The sequence below is a fragment of the Sciurus carolinensis genome, chromosome 4 (genome assembly GCF_902686445.1).
Source record: "Sciurus carolinensis chromosome 4, mSciCar1.2, whole genome shotgun sequence".
In the NCBI taxonomy this organism is placed as follows: domain Eukaryota; kingdom Metazoa; phylum Chordata; class Mammalia; order Rodentia; family Sciuridae; genus Sciurus; species Sciurus carolinensis.
In genome coordinates this window covers 6,176,706-6,197,435 of record NC_062216.1, presented here as the reverse complement: position 1 = coordinate 6,197,435, position 20,730 = coordinate 6,176,706, and the positions used below count along the sequence as shown (strand labels likewise).

The following is a 20,730-nucleotide window of genomic DNA, read 5'->3' as shown; positions in this document are numbered from 1 at the left end:
AGAAAATATTCATGAAAAAATTAAATGATACACAAAACATGACAGTGTGAACAGGATTCTCAGTGATAGCCAGAGCAGGAGAGAGAAACTTTGCAGGTAGACAGGCCTAAAGGGCCCCTCCTCATGCTGCATTTGGCTTCTGCCTTTCTGCCACTGACCACAGATGGAGTGGACGCCTCCTGACCAGCACCTCCATTGGAACCTGATGCTGTGCTCAGAACCCTGAGCCAATCCCGAGGCATCAACACCCTGACTGGGCAGGTGTGACTGGACTCACAGACCACCACTTTCAAATCAGCAGTCCTTGGACTTTATGGGTGACTAACTCCCCTCTCACATCACCATACAAAGCCCTAGACAGCAGCCATCTCGCAGCAACACACCTCTGCTTTCCTTCTTTAGTTTCATGTGTCCTCTTATTTTGCTCTCCTGCTCTGCGACCCTGGATCTCATTCTTTGAATTCACAAGAGAAAGAACCTACAAATCCTTTCTTCTCCATCCTTCTCCTGATCATCATAATCAATTTAAGAGAGTGGGAGATTAAATGACAGAAAGCCCTGGAGAATTAGTGAAATCATTTGCATTGTCACCTTTCTGAGGCCCAACACAGGTAGACAAATCCATTTCTAGCTATGTTCCAGATCATTCCACTGAAAAATGAAATTTGAGAGGTAAAGAACCATAGAATTAAAAACCTTAGTACATTGATCTTATTTAAATCATTTATGGGGCTAAGTTCATAGCTCAGCGGTAGAGGGCTTACCTACCATGAGTGAGACATTGGGTTTGATTCTCAGCACCACATAAAAATAAATAAAATAAATTATTTATGACCCTACGTGAGTACTGGCATTTGAGTGGAGAAATCTGTACACATGATACATGAAAATTAGAAGGAATGTTATCTTGAACTTAATTGAAAACTTATCCTAACTGGTGCCACATGCCTCCTTGTTATTTCTGCCAAAGATAGGCAGGCATATTCCCAAATGACTTCCTTTTGAATTCAAAACCACCATGGAAATGAATCAGGAAAATTTCCAACACAACTTGGTTCATTGAGAACATAAGGAATTGAAATGTATCATTTTCTCTGTAAAGTGGTTTAAAATGTAGAAACACTTTTAATAAATGCAAACAGTACTCCCTTTGAAATATTACTGATATGAAACTGTGCATGCCTCAAATGCTAAAAGAATGGGCACACACGCAAACAACAGAGAAGACTTTGTCCTGTATTCTTCATTTTCCATGTTTTTGAGACCCAATTCAAAAGTATCCATCACACCAACCGAGCAGAACTACCAGAAATGTTGGTTTGTTGGTTTGCATTGTCTAACTGGAGACCTCAGGATATTCCTGAACAACCCTGATAACTGAATCAGATTCTAAGCTCCTGGGATCTACAAATCAGAGAAAGAAGTCAAGGAGTCTCTCCCAGAAGGGAACCAACCATATCCAAAATTCTTAATCCATTTAAGTGCTTAGAGGTGATTGGTGGATCTGAAACAGTCAGTGGGTGTGGTGGAAAGGCTGAGCTGTAAAAGGGCTGGAAACTTGGAGAAGACTGTCATTTGAAGACAAGCTCAGAAGAAGAAGCTTTCCTACTCTTGAGATCCCAGCTGGGAAAACCTGTGGTCAGTGCTCCTGGAGACATGGAGGGAGCTTCACCCACTGTGGAGGTAAGTCTCTGTTTGATGCCTTTGTGAAACCTAAATATTCATCAAATGCAGCTGATGCTAAAGTCCATTTGGGTTTTTATCTACCTGCAGAGTCACCATTGTCACCTTGCACTAATGCACACTTGAATAAAAATTTGGCTCCTGTGGGACACAGCTGGTTCCTAGGGAGAAACAATCTCTGAGCTAGCAGAGACATTCTGAGGCTTGTGCTGGGCTGAAGAACATGGGAAACACTTGCTACGTGAATGCCGTTCTTCAGGGTCTGACATACACCCCTCCTCTGGCTAACGACATGCTGTCCCAGGAGCCCTCCCAAACCTGCCCTCCTCACAGGGTCTGCATGCTGTGTGTGATGCAAGCTCCCATGACATGGGCTCTCCACCACCCTGGGGATGTCATTCAGCCCCTGCCTGCATTGGCTGCTGGCTTCCACACATGGCAGCAGGAAGATGCCCATGAGTTTCTGCTGTTCACCCTCAAGGCCCTGCAGAAAGCATGTCTGTGTGGGCACAAGTAGCCAGGTGCTGACTCCCAGGACATCACCCTCATGCACCAAATATTTGGAGGATGCTAGAGATTGCAAATCAAGTGTCTCTGCTGCCACAGCCTTTCAGACACTTTTGACCCCTACCTGGACATCAACCCAGACATCCTGGCAGCTCAGAGTGTGCAGCATAACCTTGGAGCAGTTGGTGAAGCCTGAATGGCTAGAGGGGAAAAATGCCTACCACTGTGGTGTTTGTCTGAAGAAGATGCCAGCCTGCAAGACCTTGAGCCTGCAGACTGCCTCAAAGGTTCTCATGCTTGTATTGAAATGGTTCTCAGTTCTCACAGGTGACAAAATTGCTAAGCAGGTGCTCTATCCTGAGTGTCTTGACATGCAGCCATACATGGCTCAGCAGAGCAGTGACCCACTCCCCTATGCCCTCTATGCCATGCTGGTCCATGCTGGGGTGAGCTGTCACAGTGGACATTACTATTGCTACATAAAAACTGGGAATGGCCAGTGGTATAAAATGGATGATACTAACATAGTAGCCTGTGACATTACTTGTGTCCTGAGTCAGTGTGCATATATCCACTTTTATGTCCAGAAGAGTGAACTTGAACCTGACACTGGGAGTGTGTCACAAGACAGGGAACCAAGTACTCTTGGGCCTGAAGATACAGCTTGGGAACTGCCCAAGGAGAGCTCCAGCGAGACTCCTGTAGCCTCTTAATGGAGTCATAGGAACCCCTTGGTGGCACAGCCACCAAAGAACTCACCTTAGATCTGTGGAAGTTCCTCCAAGAACAGAAACAGCCAAAGTCTGACTCCAAACCCAGGAAAGTAGAATTCACTCTGCCTCCCAATGGAGTCACCACTCAGCCAGTCAAAACACAGAGGAGGGCAGAGAATTCATGATAACCAGGAAATAAACGAGCCCAACAAGGTTGCCACGAGCACAGTCTGTGAACACTTGTGTTAGAGGAAGGGCCAGAGCCACCAAGAGGAAGAACAAGCAGGGCAAGAGGTTGAGGCAGTGTTCTAGCACTCCAGTAAGAGGATGAGCCCAGGTGCCCTCACACACACACACACACACACACACACACACACAGGCACACAGAGAACCCATAAAATGCTGGAGATGGGTACACTCTGTCTAGATCCTCCTCAGAATTCTCCACATGAACTTAGGGGCCAGAATTCTAAATTTCAAATGTTAGAGTTGCAACTACAATTCATATCCAGGTCTTCACAATTATTCTGGGACCCCTGAGTTCCCTGCAAAGCTAATGATGGTCTCAAAGGTCAAACCATGGTGACACACCCACCTACACAGCTCCAAATATTCTGCCAAGAGCTCCTGGGCTTCCCCAGCCTGGGTGTCCCCCACTGCTGGTCAGACCTTCTGGCTGCCACTCTTCTGTCCATGCAGGGGCATCCAGAATTCCATCCAGTGCTTGACAAAGATCCTCTGGAGGATAATTGCAAAGGCTCATCCTAAAAGGAATTACCGGACGTTTTGCTGTGGAGCATGGTGTTTTCTCTGGTGTGTTTTTCTGATAATATATTACTCATTTCAGTCTGAATGGATTGCTTAAGGGGATGAGGGGAATACAACAAAAATTCCAGAAAATATTACCTACAATCTGAAAAACAATGGGTCTTTACCACTAACAAAGTCAAAAATAATTTTGCAACCATGCAATGAGTCCCTGAAAGCCTCTGGAGAAAATAGTTATAGATCTGCCTTTGTCTCCAACAGGCTGGTTAAATTCTAAGGATGGTTTTGTTTATGTGTGGTGGTGAGGTAAGAGAATAAGGTTTCACAACATTCCTTCCTTCCTACAAAGAATATGTCACCCCTATAATAAACGTTGGTACACAATAACCATTGGGACCACTGCCCTCCTGTAACCCTTAACTCAGCAATTTAGATATTAACCAGATGGACCTAGTAGAGATGGTCACATGAGATTACTTGTCTATCGCTTTAACCGCGAGAGTAATAAGAATAGTCTTAGGTCACAGAGAGTTTAGATATTAAGGAAATAAAACATTGTATTAGCTCATTGACATAGTTAGATATTCTTAAAACAATTGTGATTAGGTAAGGATAATCTGTAAGGATGCTGTTTTCTGCCTATGCTTTGGAAACTTCCTTAATATTAACCACAAGACTGACATTATAGCCTGAAGAAAAATGTATATAAACACAACCTTCCCCAGAATAAAGTGCACCAGAACTATAGTCTGTGTCTTTATTCTCCATCCATTGCTGACGCTGTCTCCCTGCGCCCCGTTTAACTGTGTGGAACCCATGGACTCCTGCTAAGGCTGGACCCCAGCATGTCCTCTGACTCCAGTCCCCCATGAGACCCTTCTCTGAAAGAGATGTAGGATCAGAGCTGCCAGGACACTCTGGGTCTCCTAAGTTAGAGTAGAACACAAATGTAGATAAAAATAGCTTAAAGTATTTCAAATCTATGATAACTCTCAGAACTGAAGATCAATGGAAACCAGTGGGAAATTGCACATGAATTTGTACAATTAATGTGTTCATTAAATTATTTGATATGACACACTTGTTTCAAGGGCTTAGAATTTGTAAATTCTCCCACATGTGAAATAGAGCAAGTGAAACGTAAATTTCAAAAGGAAAATATATGCAAATTGTAATTGTGACCTCTTTATCTTGTTTCAATTGAGATATGATAATTCTTTGTGCCTACAATGTACAAACCATGTTTTGATACTTGTACATATTATGAAGTCTACTACCTCCAATATTTATCCTTTCATGTTGGTGAGAATATTCAAACACCCTCTTCTTTCTATTTTAAATCATGGCAACATGATCACTGTCATCTGGTGGAACTGGAGGATATTGTGCTGAGTGAAGTAAGACAGATACAGAAGGGGAGTATTTTGTTGTCTTAAAGCAGAGTCTGCGTTCTCCACCCTCACTGTGCAGGTGCTGGTCCTGTGGAGTTCCAGAAGTTGCTTCCAAAGCTGTGCTGCTGTCCACCTTGCAAATGGCAAGTCAAGGTGGAATTTGTGCCTTCAATGCACAGAGAGTTTTCACTTTCTAGTACCCACTGTAAAAGTCATACAAAAGAAAATCAATTTTGACAACTACAGACTCAAGCATTCCTGATCCACCCATCACTGACTGTGAACTTGTTAGATCACCCAAGTCTGTTGAACTCTTCTCCACCTGCTCCCACATATGAAATAAACTTCAACTGTTTCAATAGAGACTTCAACCATTTAGATTTGTTAAGAAGAAAACGTATATTCTGAACACAGCAGCCAGGCTTCGAAAGATGGCTCATTCACATTTCAATGGTGAGCAACCTCCACATCCTCACCTACATTTCTGACATTTTCATAGACAACAGCCATCCTAATGGGGAGACAGGGTATTGCACAGTGGCTTTGATTTGCATGTAATGGAGAACTGATGATATTATGTAGTTTTCTTGGGTTTCTTGGTCATTTTTATTTCTTCTTTTAGAAAGTGTCTATACATGTCATCCATACATTTTTAATACAATAAAGTTTGCGTTATTGTGGTTGTTATATGATTTTCTATTTTCTCATATGTGCTGAATATTAACACTGTCAGATGAAAGGTTGTTCAATATTTTCTCACATTCTATGGATTGTTTCTGCACGAAGATGTGGAAAAAATGAAACCCTTTTTCACTGTTGATGGGAATGTAAATTAATTGAACCAGTATAAAAAACAGTATGGATTTTCCTCAAATAACTAAAAGGACATATATCTTGTGGTTGGGCTACCCCATCTTGGGCTTGTATCCATGGCAGTTGTCTTCAGCAAGTCAATAAGATACACACACAGACATGTTTATGGCAGCTCTATTTCCACTAACTAAAACAAGGGGTCAGCCCAGTGCCCACTGAAAGAAGACTGGATACAGAAAATCTGCTACATATGCACAATGGTGCAGTGTTCAGCCATGACAAAAAGCATAATCTGTAGGACATTTTGTTAAGCTATGTGATCCAGGAGCAGAAAGACAGTACTTTATGTTCTCTTTTCAAGTGCTGATCAAGAAGTTCAGAAGTGTAGCCAGAAAGACCAGTGATTGTTACAATTTGATAAGGGTGTGTGGGATGTAGTGGGAAGGGGTTTGAACTCAGATAGTGCACACCATATGCATGTATGGTACAATCACACTGAAGCCCATTAATACAAAAATTTATTGTGTGAATAAAAATCACTAAGGGACAAAGAAACTATGTGAAAATATATCAAGGACTCAAAGACTGCTTTCATTGAAGAGGCGGACTCTTCACTTGATCCTAAACATCTCTGGGCACTAAAACTGAGAAAGACACCTGGCACCTCTGCCTTCACTTGCCTCTGAGGCACTCTCTAGGGAAGCCCCAGGATGCCATGAACAGGTCTGGTGGATAAACAGCCTGTGATGAGCTCATATACCACCCAGGCAGCCAGTTCACTCCTGAGAGTACCACCAACCTGGAGACCGTTTGCCCAGTAAGCCTGACTATGACTTCCGGTCCCCTTTTGTGCACGCCAAGGCAGGGCTCAGGAAGTCAGACCTCTTGCCTCCCTGGCACAGGTGCATTCATTAAAGTTCCCCTTTTTACTTTCACTCAGCTAGATGCTTCAACTGGACTTCTGGGTCAGGCAGCAGAAACTAGCGAGATGCGACCCCAGAGCAGGACTTCACCCTAACCCTCCAGAAATTACCAAGCTTCAGATCACTGCAGTGAGTGGGAACAGCCTTGCCCCACTTCTCACAGAGATCACTCATCTGTACACTAACTAGGAGACTTGGGTCCTCTGACCAAGTGAAGACCCCAGTGCTCCTATTGGTTACGGGGGTTGTAGGCTCAAGTCCTCCCAAGGCCCTCCTCTCTCTTCCAGGTCCCAACCCCTTAGAGGAGCACAGCTTTCTTATGATGAGGCATCAAATTTCCTATTCCATTTTCTTGTGGTGATTGTGGAATGAACCCAGGGCCTCAGGTATACTAGGCACGCCCTCTACCACTGAGACAAACCCCAGCTCATTTCCTCCCAATTTTCCCTGGGGGACCTGGGAACTCCCTCTCACTATGAGGCTCCTTCTGGCCGAGCTGCATCAGTTTCTGGATGGAATCTGTGGATGTGGGTCCCAAGCCCATCTGCACCATCAATTTCCATTCTCTCCCCTCCTCATGCTCCACGAAGTCCCCACTGATGGCTTCTCCACCCTATGGAGCATTCTCCCTGCAGTCCTTTTTGACCTGGGATACTGTGGGCACCAGTCCTCCACAAGGATTTCTTCTGTCCTCAAGTCCTTGTGGACATGGCACTGCCACTCATCAGTCTCCCCTTTGAGTCACTGGGGAGAATTCAGAGTCCCCTCTGGGTGAGAACACCAGCCTCTGTCCTGTTCTAGATCCCATCCTCTTTCAGTCCCATCCCAATAGATGTGCCTGACAGGTGACACTCACCATGTTCCATAGGAAGGTGCTGGCCCTGGGCTGGGGGCACATTTGATTCTTCTTCACACATAGATGGGTGAGTGGGAAAGACTGGAATGGTGTCATGGATGGGTAACAGGGAACCCTTGTGCCTATGGACATAGAGTTCAGGCTCACCAAGGAGGGCTCCATGGAGAGCAGATGAATGAAGCAAAGGACCCTAGTCCAGGGGAATTTCCTCCAAGGAAAATTCAACAAAAATCTGGTGAAAAAAGAAAGTGGGGACACTATGTGCCCAAGCTTGTCCCTGTGTCTGGAATCCTCACAGAAGCAAAGTGAAGCTGAACTTGATGTCACTGTTTCTAACTGATTTGAGAAACTCCTGGAGGAATATCTGCATTCTCAAACTCCACATTCTTATATAATTAATCATTCCATGCATGATTCTGAACCCATCTCTGAATCTCCACTTTCAAATAGTTCAAACTGCCCTTCATGCCTGATCCAAATACACCACCACACAGTGACCTTCCCTGATGCCACTATACAAATGCAAATCTATTCTTTTGTATCTTGACAATTGCAAACCATATGTATGTTTCTTTCTTGGCATTTTCTTCTTGATAAATCATCTTCTCCATGAAGGCAACAGTAATAACATGCATTCTAATTTTGAATACATCATTCTCCACATAATGCATTGTGCATAATGCTCACAAAAATTATGGAAAAAATAAGCTCACAAAATGCTGCAAATCCAGATTCTAAAATTTTTCAAATTTCTCTGCTTAACTTGAATTCTTCAGTGACACAATCAGAAAGGCATACTGCAAAGTGTTAGTTGCTCCCCCTAAGTGGATTCCTTTTTCTCTGCCATTGAGTCACAAGACAATATAAAGTTGCTATTTTCTCTTTACAATGCACCCTGTATAAAGTTGCCTCATCTTTTGAACGCTGCTTCATGTCCACAGCATGTGTTTACTGAGAGAGAGATCACAGTTCCTTTCTAATCCTGTCATTCTAGCATCACTATTGACAGTGTCTGCTTTTCATTCCACAAAATTTTCTCAGTTTTCATGGGAAACTACTCAGTGCTTTCTTTACACAGCACCTACCATTTACCAGCCTCCAATGTGAATCTAGGATCCACATACGCTAAAAGAATTCATTGCTTCAATGATTTGCTTAAATTTGAGTCAGTGGAGAGCAATATCAAGCAATAAATGTATAAGAATGTGCTAGTTTTTATATGTTGATTATACACATTGCAAACTTACTAAATTTATTTGTTGGTTTCAACAACTTTTTGATGGAATATTCAGGGCATTCTCCATAGAAGATCATATCACAAAGAAACAGGGACAATTTAGATTCTTTCCTTTTCTTTCTTTCTCTCATCAAATTTCTCTGTCTAGGACTTCTACTATGATGGAAAGGCGGATGAAAGTGGAATCCTGGTTTTGTACCAAAGTTTAGAGGAAAAACTTTCAATTTTTTTATGTTCAGTATGATAATATCTCTGGGTTTGACAAACAAGTCTTTTATTGTTTTGGGGTACATCCTTTCTCTGCCTAATTTATGGAGAGCTTTTATTCATGCAGAATAGTGAACTTTGTAAAGTGCTTTTTTTGCATGTATCGAAATGATACATGGCTTTGTCCTTCTTTCTCTTCCTATGTATCACAGTTATTGATTTCTGTATATTGAATATTGATAATTGTGAGGGCAATGCAAGTGAAAACCACCCTGAGATTGCATCTCACACTCATTTAAATGGCTATTATCAAAGTGACAATGTATAACAAGTCCTGGAAAGAGTGTGGGGAAAAAGAATTGTCACCTACTATTGGTGGGGATTTAAACAAGTAGAGCCATCATGCCAAACAGAATAAAGGTCCTCCAGGAAATTGAAAATAGAACTACCATATGATCCAGCAATCCTACTACTGGGAATTGATCCAAAAGAAATGAAATCAGTATGGTGATGAGATATCTGCATTCCCATGTTTATTGTGGTAACAAGGAAAACATACTCAAAACATACACAAAAACCTAGATGCAGAATCTACCTGTTCATCCATCAATGAATGAAAAAACAACAAAAAAAAAATGGTGTGTGCAGACAGTGGCATCTATCTAGGCACAAAAGAGGAATGAAATTCTGTCATTTGCAACAATGTGTGTGGATCTGAAGAACATTTTGCTGAATTAAATAAATCACACATGAGGAGAGAAATACTCATGATCTCACTCATATGTGGAATCAAAACATATGTAGTTCATTGGATGGGATTCTGGAATTATAAAGGAAAACAAGGGACTTCTGAGTAAACACTGAATTTTAGTTAATAATAGTGTATAAGAATCTGTTCATAAATAGTGATTAAAAATGTCACAGTGCTATAAAGTGTTCATGAGGGGGAAATGTGGTCTAGAATATATAGGAAATTTCTGTAATATGTGTAATACAATTGTTTACAAAATAAAAAATACTATTAAAAATAAATTTTTCTAGCACATATTTGCTTAACTCACTTGTTTAATTAATTACTCATTATCCAAGAATTCACTAGTTCTATTATTTTCATTTTTAAAATATAAGTATTTATGAAACAGACACAAAGTATTGCAAATAGTACACACTTACTAATAATTGCCTACATTTTGTATTCCATATAAAATAATAACATTCATATGTACAATTGGGTAGGTATGCCCTTTTTGGTTCTGATCTAATACCTACATTATAAACATGTAAAAATACTCAATGATTATCCAGTCAAATAAAATCAGGGAAAATCTTATTTTAGCAATTTTAACAATACACATTAAATATGTATGTGTACATATTACATATACAAAATATGTTACATGTTAAATATATTACATAATAAATTACTACATTTTTCTAAATCAGACACATTTTCATGGTAACAAAATAAAGACTTTTGTTCATCTAATCATATAATACAAAGTTTCAAAAATTGAGGAAAGAAATGAACAATGTTTTCCAATGAAATATCCTCTGGATAAAAGGTGATTAGAACTCCTACCTCCTTGTTGAACACAAAGACAAGAAATAATTTGGAAAGTATGTTGATGAATGTAAACTTTCCACAAGACATATGCATATGTATTCCCAATTTGAAAATGAACAGGACAGATAAAGAAATAAATGATTTATTCCTCAAATGAAACTAAATAATTATAGGAAACTGTATGGAAAATAAGGAGACGGGAAACATCTTAACATCACATTTGAAGGGAAAATATGCAAAACTATACTGTGAGTACTGCTATCACCCCAATGATGCCGTCATAACTCCAAAACCTCTAGCCCACAGTACAGCAATGGCCAAGCTTTCAAAACCTCTGGCCTCCATGAAGCAATGACCAAGCCATCACAATTGGTCAGAATCAACTTTGGAATGCTGGAATCTGTGTTAAAAAATTTTAGAAAGTAGGGGACGACTTAACAAATAAAGAAGCCGCTGATTTTCTTGAAGTCAGAATGATGACCTTTCCACTGACCCAGCTCTAAGGTCCTCCTCTTCAAGTGTGGCAGTCACCAAGGCAGGGAACCCACATTCCTGTGCACAGTGGTAGGCCAAGTAGTGCTTTCAATTGCTGTCCTGTGTCCAGATTTCCCTGGTGACTTCCAGAATGATAATCAGAGGGGCTTTTCTATCTCTCAAGAACCTGAGAATTTTCCCTACCTAAGTCTCCACTCTGCTTCCAGGAATTCTGCATATGGGGTAGCCTTTCTCACTCCAGCAATCCACAGGGTGGAGCACCATGCTTAAGAAGACCACACCTAAACCTGCTGAGAAGAGAAACAGAAAATTTTGAATTCCAATGGAAAGAATTCTTGTATTATTAATATTATTATTATTATTTTTATTATTATTGTTATTATTTGATTCATTGTACACAAAGGGGATACAACTTCTCATTTCTCTGGTTGTACCCAGGGTAGAGTCACACCTTTTGTGTAATAATACATGTACATAGGCTAACGCTGTTTGCCTCATTTCATTATCTTTTCTTTCCCCCACCCACTCCCCAGCCCTTGTATTTCTCTACACAATCCATCCATCCTCCATCATCTACTTATCAGAGAAAATATTCAGCCTTTGGTTTTTTGGAATTGGCTTATCTCACTTAGCATGATATTCTTCAACTCCATCCATTTACATTCAGATGCCACAATTTTATTCTTCTTTATGGCTGAATCATATTCCATTGTGTATATATACAACAGTTTCTTTGTCCATTCATCTATTGGAGGACACCTAGGTTGGTACCACAATCTAGATATTGTGAATTAAACTTCTTTTAATTTTGCTTTCACTCTTCCTATGATCTAGCACCTTTATATATTCACTTCTAATTTCATTAACATTAAATCCTACACCTCTCTCCATCCTCTTTGTCCACCATTAAAAATCATGGGTTTTATTGCAAACCGATTGTTTATGCTATAGATAGTAAACACATCATCTGTGTTTATTACAACAATACATAATGTCTAATATCAATCTCCACTTTTAAAGTGAGATATTGGAAACCTGCAGGGATACTATAAGCCTATAGGTGGAAAACTGCAATACCTTGGATCCACACTGCTAGAAGGGAAGATACACAAACAGTAAAAAAAAATGGAAGAAAATGTCCAAAACAAAGATGCTATATTAATAGAATCCAATGACAGCATGGTAGAAGAAATGTCAGAAAAGGAGTTCAGAATGTACATAATTAAAATGATCCACAAAGTGAAGGATGAAATAAGAGTGCAAATGCAGGCAATGAATATCACTTCAATAAACAGTTAAAAGAGCAAATGCAGGAAGCAAAAGATCATTTCAATAAAGAGATAGAAATTCTGAAAAAAACAAACAGAAATCCTTGAAAGGAAGGAAACAACAAACCACATTAAAAACTCTATGGAAAGCTTGACCAACAGACTAGATCACGTGGAAGAGAGAACCTCAGACAACGAAGACAAAATATTTAATCCTGAAAACACAGTTGACCAAACAGAGCAGATGGTAAGAAATCATGAACAGAACCTTCAAGAACTGTGGGATACCATGAAAAGACCAATTTAAGAAAACCGGGGAAAGAATTCTTTATCTTTCCATCAGGATTTTTTAATTTCTTTTTCACTGTTTAATTGTACCCTAAATGGTACATGGACATTTATACAGTTTCTTTTTTTTTCTCATCTCTAGCATTTTTGAAGCCAGTAATTTTACATGGATTAATTTTTTATAAACTAGGATATTTGATTACTATGTTTTAGTTATATTTTGTATTTTTAATGTTTGTTTATAATTTTTTATTTAAATTTTTGTTTTTATATACATATTTTATCTCCTACCTGTTTCCCTTGATCCTTTCTTTTCTTCTGCTAACATCACCAGCAGACTAGACCACATGGAAGACAGACCTCAGGCAATGAAGACAAAATACATAATCTTGAAAATAGAGTTGATCAGAGAGTAAAGATACTAAGAAACCATCTATTATTCTGTTTCACTCTTCCTTTAATCTTTTACTTCTGTCTTCTCTCCTCTCTCAATCACCACATCCTATGTCAATTCTAGTCTCTCTGTTTTTAGCACCTGAACTTGTAAACACTTTTGCAAACTTGCTGTTTTTATTATAGGCATAGTTGGTCATAACATTTCTGTTTATTGTGATAATTCACATTGTGTATGTCGTCGTAGGAAAAGTTTGGTGTAATGCTGTAAATTGTTTGCAGTGTTTGCTTTAGTTTTTTATCTCCCCCTAAACAGTGAAGTATTGGAAAACTTCAGGAAAACTAAGTCCAGAGGGTAGAAACTCTACCAGCTCAGATCCATACTTTTAAAGGGAAAGAGCAAGGAAACAAGTCACCCCAAGCAAACCAAGATATTCCACTAATAGAACCCATTGATACCACAGTGGAAGAAATGCCAGACAAGAAGTTTAATATGTACAGAGTTAACATATCTGCAAAGTAAAGGATGGTGTGAGAGAGCAAATACAGGTAGCAGGAAATCACTTCAATAAAGAGATAGGGATTCTAAAAAAAATTCCTTGATATGAAGGAAACAATAAACCAAATTAAAAATTCAATAGAAAACATCACCAGATTACTAGACCACTTGGAAGACAGAACCTCAGGCAATGAAGACAAAATAAATCATCTTGGAAATAGAGCTGATCACAGAGAAAAGATGTTAAGATACAATGAACAGATCTTCCAAGAATTATGGGATAAGATGAATAGACAAATTTAAGATTTATCAGAAGAGATGATCATGTGGAAATATAAACCAAAGGAATGGATAATCTTTTCAATAAAGTGTATCAGAAAATTTCCCAAAGCCAAAGTATGAAATGGAAAACCAAATACAACAGGCTTACAGTACTCCAATATGCAAAATTACAACAGAGTCATGTCAAGGCACATTGTAATGAAAATGCCTAGCATACAGAATAAGGACAAAATTGTAATAGCTGTGAGAGAAAAATATCACATACATATAGTGGAAATACAAATTGGATCTCAATTGCTTTCTCAACCCAGACCCTGAAAGTCAGGAGGTCCTGGAATTTTTCTCAAGCTCTGAAAGAAAATGAATGCCAAACAAATATCCTCTATGCAACAAAATTTAATCTCAGATTTGAAGATGAAATAAAAACCTTCCATGATAAACAAAAATTTAAATAATTTGAAACAGAAAGCCTCCACATCAGAATATTCTCAACAAAATATTCCAAAAAGAAGATTCCATCTCACCCCAATTAGAATGGCAATTGTCAAGAATACAAGCAACAGTAGGTGTTGGCAATGCTGTGGGGGTAAAGGCATACTCATACATTGCTGGTGGGATTGCAAATTAGTGCAGCCACTCTGGAAAGCAGTGTAGAGATTCCTTAGAAAACTTGGAATGGAACCACCATTTGATCTAGCTATCCCACGCCTTGGCCCATACCCAAAGGACTTAAAATCAGTATACAATAGAGATGCAGCCACATCAATGTTCATAGCTGCTCAATTCACAATAGCCAGATTGTGGAAACAATGTAGATGCCCTTCAATTCATGAATGGAAAAAGAAACTGTGATAAAATATCATTTATATATTCCATTGTATGTATATATATACAATGGAATATTGCTCAGCCATAAAGAATAAAATTATGGCATTTGCAGGCAAATGATGAAATTGGAGAATACCATGCTAAGTGAGATAAGCAAGTCTTAAAAAACCAAAGGACGAATGTTTTCGCTGATAAGTGGATGATGATACATAATCAGGGGTGGAGGGGGGCAAGAATGGAAGAAGGATGGACTGTATAGAGGGAAAAGAGGTGTGGGAGGGGTGGGGGGGAAGGAAAAAATAACAAAATGAATCAAAAATTATTACCCTAGGTAAATGTGTGATTACACATATGGTATTCCTCTACTTCATGTACAGAGAAACAACATGTATCCTATTTGTTTACAATAAAAATAAATTTAAAAAGAGATAAAAAGTAAATAAATAAATGAAAGTCAGTGAACGGAGGAACTGTACTACAAGAATAGTCAATCAAAGGAGAAACTAACTCAAATTAAAAATGAGAAATGAACCAAAATGTCTGGGAACACAAATCATATCTCAATAATAATCCTGAACATTGATGGCCTAAACTCATCAATCAAAAGACATAGACTGGCAGCCTGGATTAAAAAAGAAAATCCAACAATATGCTGTCTCCAAGAGACTCACCTCATAGGTAATGACATCCACAGACTGAAAAGTCGGGAAAAAACATCAGGCACATGGATCTCGTAAACAAGCAGGAGTTTCCATCCTCTAAAACAGACCAGATCGTGTAAACTGTATAATTGTAATTACACAATTTTAATATTACCTTAATACATTTTAGTATCTGTAGGGTTGTTTTGATATCTTCTTTTCCATTGATCTTTTCTTGCTTTTTACATGATTATACTTGTTAGATTTTTATCAAATGTTAGCTGTGTTATTTCTTTTCTATTTCACATGTTTCTGCTCCTATTCTTATTTTTTCCTTCCCACTTCCTAATTTGAAAATAATTTGATTGTTACTCTAACTTCATTCTGCTACCAATACTTTGTTATAAGTGTCCATCTAAGTACTATTTCATCCCAGAGATTCTCAGATTTTAGCTTTTATTATCACTTACTTCTAAGCACCTTTTAATTAATTTTCTTGTGCTTTCTTATTTGACCTATGAGATATTTATAAGTGTGCCATTTAATTTTTTAATAATTGAGACATGGAGGTGGGGATCTAGATATCTTAAGGTGATTGATTTCTAATGTAATAAATCATGCAGGAAACACAGTCCTCATGATTTCAAGGTTTTAAAATTTCTCAAAGTTTATTTTATGACAGAATATGGTTCAATCCTCTGAATATTCTAATTAATAAATCATGCAGGAAAGTGTCTACATGATTTTGTATTTTTTAAAAAGTAACAGAAATGCTTAATAAAAAGTTTTCCCCATCACTTTTTAAAATATTTAAAGATAATATTGTACTGGTTACATACATGCCAAATAAGATCAAACTGCATGCCTCAAATATGTGCATTTTATTGTACTTCAACTTTAACTAAATAAAGCTATGAAAAAAATGTGAAGCAGCCTTCAAGTGTACTTGTAAAATCTGAAGCTGTGGATCCCCAAATTGGAGAACCACCTTTAATCAGTATCAATAATTTTTAAGTAATCTTACTCCTCTCCTGATATACACAAGTTCATTGAAAATAAGCCACATGAAAGAAGATTGTTTACAAGCTTTTTAATCAGTAATATTTTTTAAGCAGAATGAAGTTATTACATACTCTGTCTTTAAAAGAATGTAGTAGTCTATAACCTCAACTCTCAGCTGTAAACCCAGCAGAGTATTTAGCAGGAAAGGAAGATTGAATAGCTCCAGGATCTGGAAAGGGTTTCCTTAATTCTCTGTGCTTTCAGACCTTATCCCACCCTTCCCGTATTCCTCATGAGATTCTTGAGCTTCATTCACATTTGTTCCTTTGTGTCCATCCTTTTTGGTGGGGCTTTTCAGAAAAAAAATGTTAAAAATGAATTTCCAAAGATTCCACTCTTTAGATTAATGTTCTCTCATTTCTCCATTAAACATGGTGTTCCAAAACATGGAGCAAGATGAACAGTTGAATTTATATTAATATGTTACTGGTTAACTTTTATTACTCATATCAACAGTACCTACAAATAGAAAAACACAGATATATTCTGAGCAACACAATGAGACACAGAATTGGGTTTGAAATTTGTTACCTTTAGTATTATTTACCCCATGTCCTTTGAACAAGAAAACAAATTTTGATTTTGTGCCAAAATTTGCAAAATGTAATATCAGAAAGTCCTGATGGGTCCACCATAAGGAAATATATTTGGTAGATTTTTGTCCTCTTTCCTGAGTTTTACAAGCCTCAAAACCAATTATATCTGTAAAATAAGGATGGAATTTATTTCACATGATTCTCTTTTTCAGAGTGTTTCTTTAGGTTAGGTAGAAGGGAGTGAAATAGGGGGAAGGGGCATGAAGGTAAGAAAGGCAGTAGAATGTAATAGACACTATTACCTTATGTATATATATGACTGCATGACAATGTGACTCTACAACATGTACAATCAGAAAAATGAGAGTTGTACTCCATTTACATACAATACTAAAAATGCATAAATGCATTCTACTATCATGTATGACTAATTAGAACAAATAAAAATTTAAAAATATATGAGTCTAAAATTACATTGTATCTGGAAATTAATGAGTCGATCAACCTATAGAATACCTCCCAAGTTTGTTTCAATGACATTTGAAGTTATAAATGTACTGAAGTGTGAAATGAAGTAAATTGAATGAAAATAAAGAGAAGGGCACTTCTAAGCCAGCTCTATCTTTGTTTCTTTCTTCCTATTAATTGACATAATAATTGTGTACACCTGCAGAGGACGAGCTGATATTTCCATACCTGTATACATTGAGTAAATGTACAAAATCAAAGATACCCTTTCATTGTGGTGAGAGCATCCAAAGTCCCCTATTCCATCTCTTTTGAATTACACAGATTATTATTCTTATAGTCAAATGGGTGTAACTGGAGGACATCTTTTTAAGTGAAACAAGTTGTTCAAGAAAGGGCAAGTAACTTTGTCATATTAGAGCAAAGACTCAGCCCTCTACTGTCAATGCCTATGTGCTGTTTCCACCAGGTGCCAGGGGATGAGTCTATGTGTTGTTCTCTCTAACCCTTGCCAAAAGCAAGTCAAAATGGAATTTGCCCCATTAGAGTGCAATTGCTCTTGCACAGAGAGGTTGGCATTTCCATTTCTAGAACCTACTATAAAATGCAAACTACATAAAAAATAAAAAACTCATGGCCAGTGCCTCAAACATTCCTCATCCACACATCAGAGATGTTAACTATTATAGACTCCCAACTGTGTTAGCACTCTTCTCTGTCTGCTTGCACACACACACACACACACACACACACACACACACACACAAACACAAACATACCAGTTTCAATTCAACTGTTTCCAACTTGTTAACAAAAATACATGATGCTATCAAAAGTGGCATCACAAATATAAGCTTTAACTTTAAAACAGCAACCTTCCACATCCCTGGCAATGTTTGTCACATTTCACTTTCTGTGTAATATTCATTCTTAATGGCAAGAGGTGGTATATGGGCCTGGTTTTCATTTTCACTCCCTCAAAACTAATAATATCATAGTTCAAATTCCAAAGCCAGCCACAGAAATTTAGTGAGGCCTTAGGAATGCAGATAGACCCTGTTTCAAAAAATACAATTGACTGTAGCTCAGAGGTAAACCCTCCTTGGATAGCATGTAGGTTGTTTATTGAAAATAGGCAAATGACTTGATCATATACTTCCCAGAAGAATAAATACAAATGACCAACAATCACATGAAAACATGCTTGGTATCATTAGGTAAAAAGAAATGTGAGGTATTAGATCAGAAACAAAAAGGGTATATGCTACCCAATTGTACATATAAATGTTATTATTTTATATAGAATATAAAATGTAGGCAATTATTAATAAGTGCATATTATCTGCAATACTTTGTGTCTGTTCCATAAATATATTTTAAAAATGAAAATAATAGAACTAGTGAATTCTTGGATAATAAGCAACTAATTGAACAAATGAATTAAACAAATATGTGCTAGAAAATTTTATTTTAAATAGGTTATTTATTTTGTAAACAATTGCATTATACATATTACAGATTTCCTATAAATTCTTGACCACATTTCCCAACTCATTAACACTTTATAGCACTGTGACATTTTTAATCACTATTTAGGAACAGATTCTTATACACTATTATAAACGAAAATTCAATCTTTAGTCAGAAGCTCCAAAGTTTCCTTTACCATTCCAGAATCCAATTGAATGAACTACTTTTTTTTTTTTTTGATTCCACACATGAGTCAGATCATGAGTATTTGTTCCTTGTGTGTGGTTTATTTAATTTAGGGAAATGTTCTTCAGATCCACACACATTGCTGCAAATGACAGAATTTCATTCTTTTATTCTTGGATAGATGCAACTGTCTGCATACACCATACATATATATATATATATTTATATGTATATATATATTTATATGTATATATAATATATATATATATATTTTATTCATTCATTGATGTCATACAAGTAGTTTCCACATCTTGGTTTTTGTGTATGTTTTGAGTATGTTTTCCATGTAACCACAATAAACATAGGAATGCAGATATTTCATCACCATACTGATTTTATTACTTTTGGATCTTTTCCCAGTAGTAAGATTGCTGAGTCATATGGTAGTTCTATTTTTAATTTTTTGAAGGACCTTTTTACTGTTTTGCATGATGGCTGTATTTCTTTAAATCCCCCAAAATAGTTGGTGACAATTCATTTTCCCCACACCCTTTCCAGGACTTGTTGTCCTTCTTCACTTTGATAATAGCCATTTTAATGAATGTGAGATGCAAACTCATGGTGGTTTTCACTTGCATTTCCCTGATGATTACCAATATTCAACATACAGAATTCAATAACTGTGATTCATAGGAAAAGGATGAAGGAAAAAGCCATATATGTTTTCAATACATGCAAAAAAAGCACATTACAAAATTCACTATTCTGTATGAATAAAAGTTCTCCACAAATAAGGCCGAGAAAGGTTGTACCCCAACACAATAAAGGTCAAGTTTGGCATACCCACAGATATTATCATAGTGAACATGAAAAAATTGAAACTTTTTCATCTATGCTTTGGTATAAAAACCAGGATGTCACTTTCACCCTTCTTTTCATCATAGTAGTAGAAGTTCTAGACAGAGAAATTTCACTAGAGAAAGAAAGAAAAGGAAAGAATCTAAATTGTCCCTGTTTGTTTGTGATATGATCTTATATAGAGAATGCCCTGAATATTCCATCAAAAAGTTGTTCAAACCAACAAATAAATTTAGTAAGTTTGCAATGTGTATAATCGACATATAAAAACTAGTACATTCTTATACATTTATTGCTTGATATTGCTCTCCACCGACTCAAATTTAAGCAAATCATTGAAGCAATGAATTCTTTTAGCATATGTGGATCCTAGATTCACATTGGAGGCTGGTAAATGGTAGGCGTTGTGTAAAGAAAGTACCGAGTGGTTTCCCATGAAAACTGAGACTATTTTGTGGAATGAAAAGCAGACACTGTCAATAGTGATGCTAGAACGACAGGATTAGAAAGGAAGTGTGATCTCTCTCTCAGTAAACACATGCTGTGGACATGAAGCAGTGTTCAAGAGATGAGGCGACTTTATAGAGGGTGCACTGTAAAGAGAAAATAGCAACTATTTATTGTCTTGTGAATCAATGGCAGAGAAAAAGGAATCCACTTAGGGTGAGCAACTAACACTTTGCAGCATGCCTTTCTGATTGTGTCACTGAAGAATTCATGTTAAGCAGAGAAATTTGAAAAATTTTAGAATCTGGATTTGCAGCATTTTGTGAGTTTATTTTTCCATAATATTT

The 20,730-nt window shown here is 37.6% G+C and overlaps 1 pseudogene; it reads left to right on the top strand.

The window, feature by feature from the left end:
- LOC124982248 (ubiquitin carboxyl-terminal hydrolase 17-like protein 6) overlaps window positions 1-3,234 on the top strand; it is a 52,222-nt pseudogene extending 48,988 nt beyond the window's left edge.
- Window positions 3,235-20,730: the final 17,496 nt, after the last annotated feature.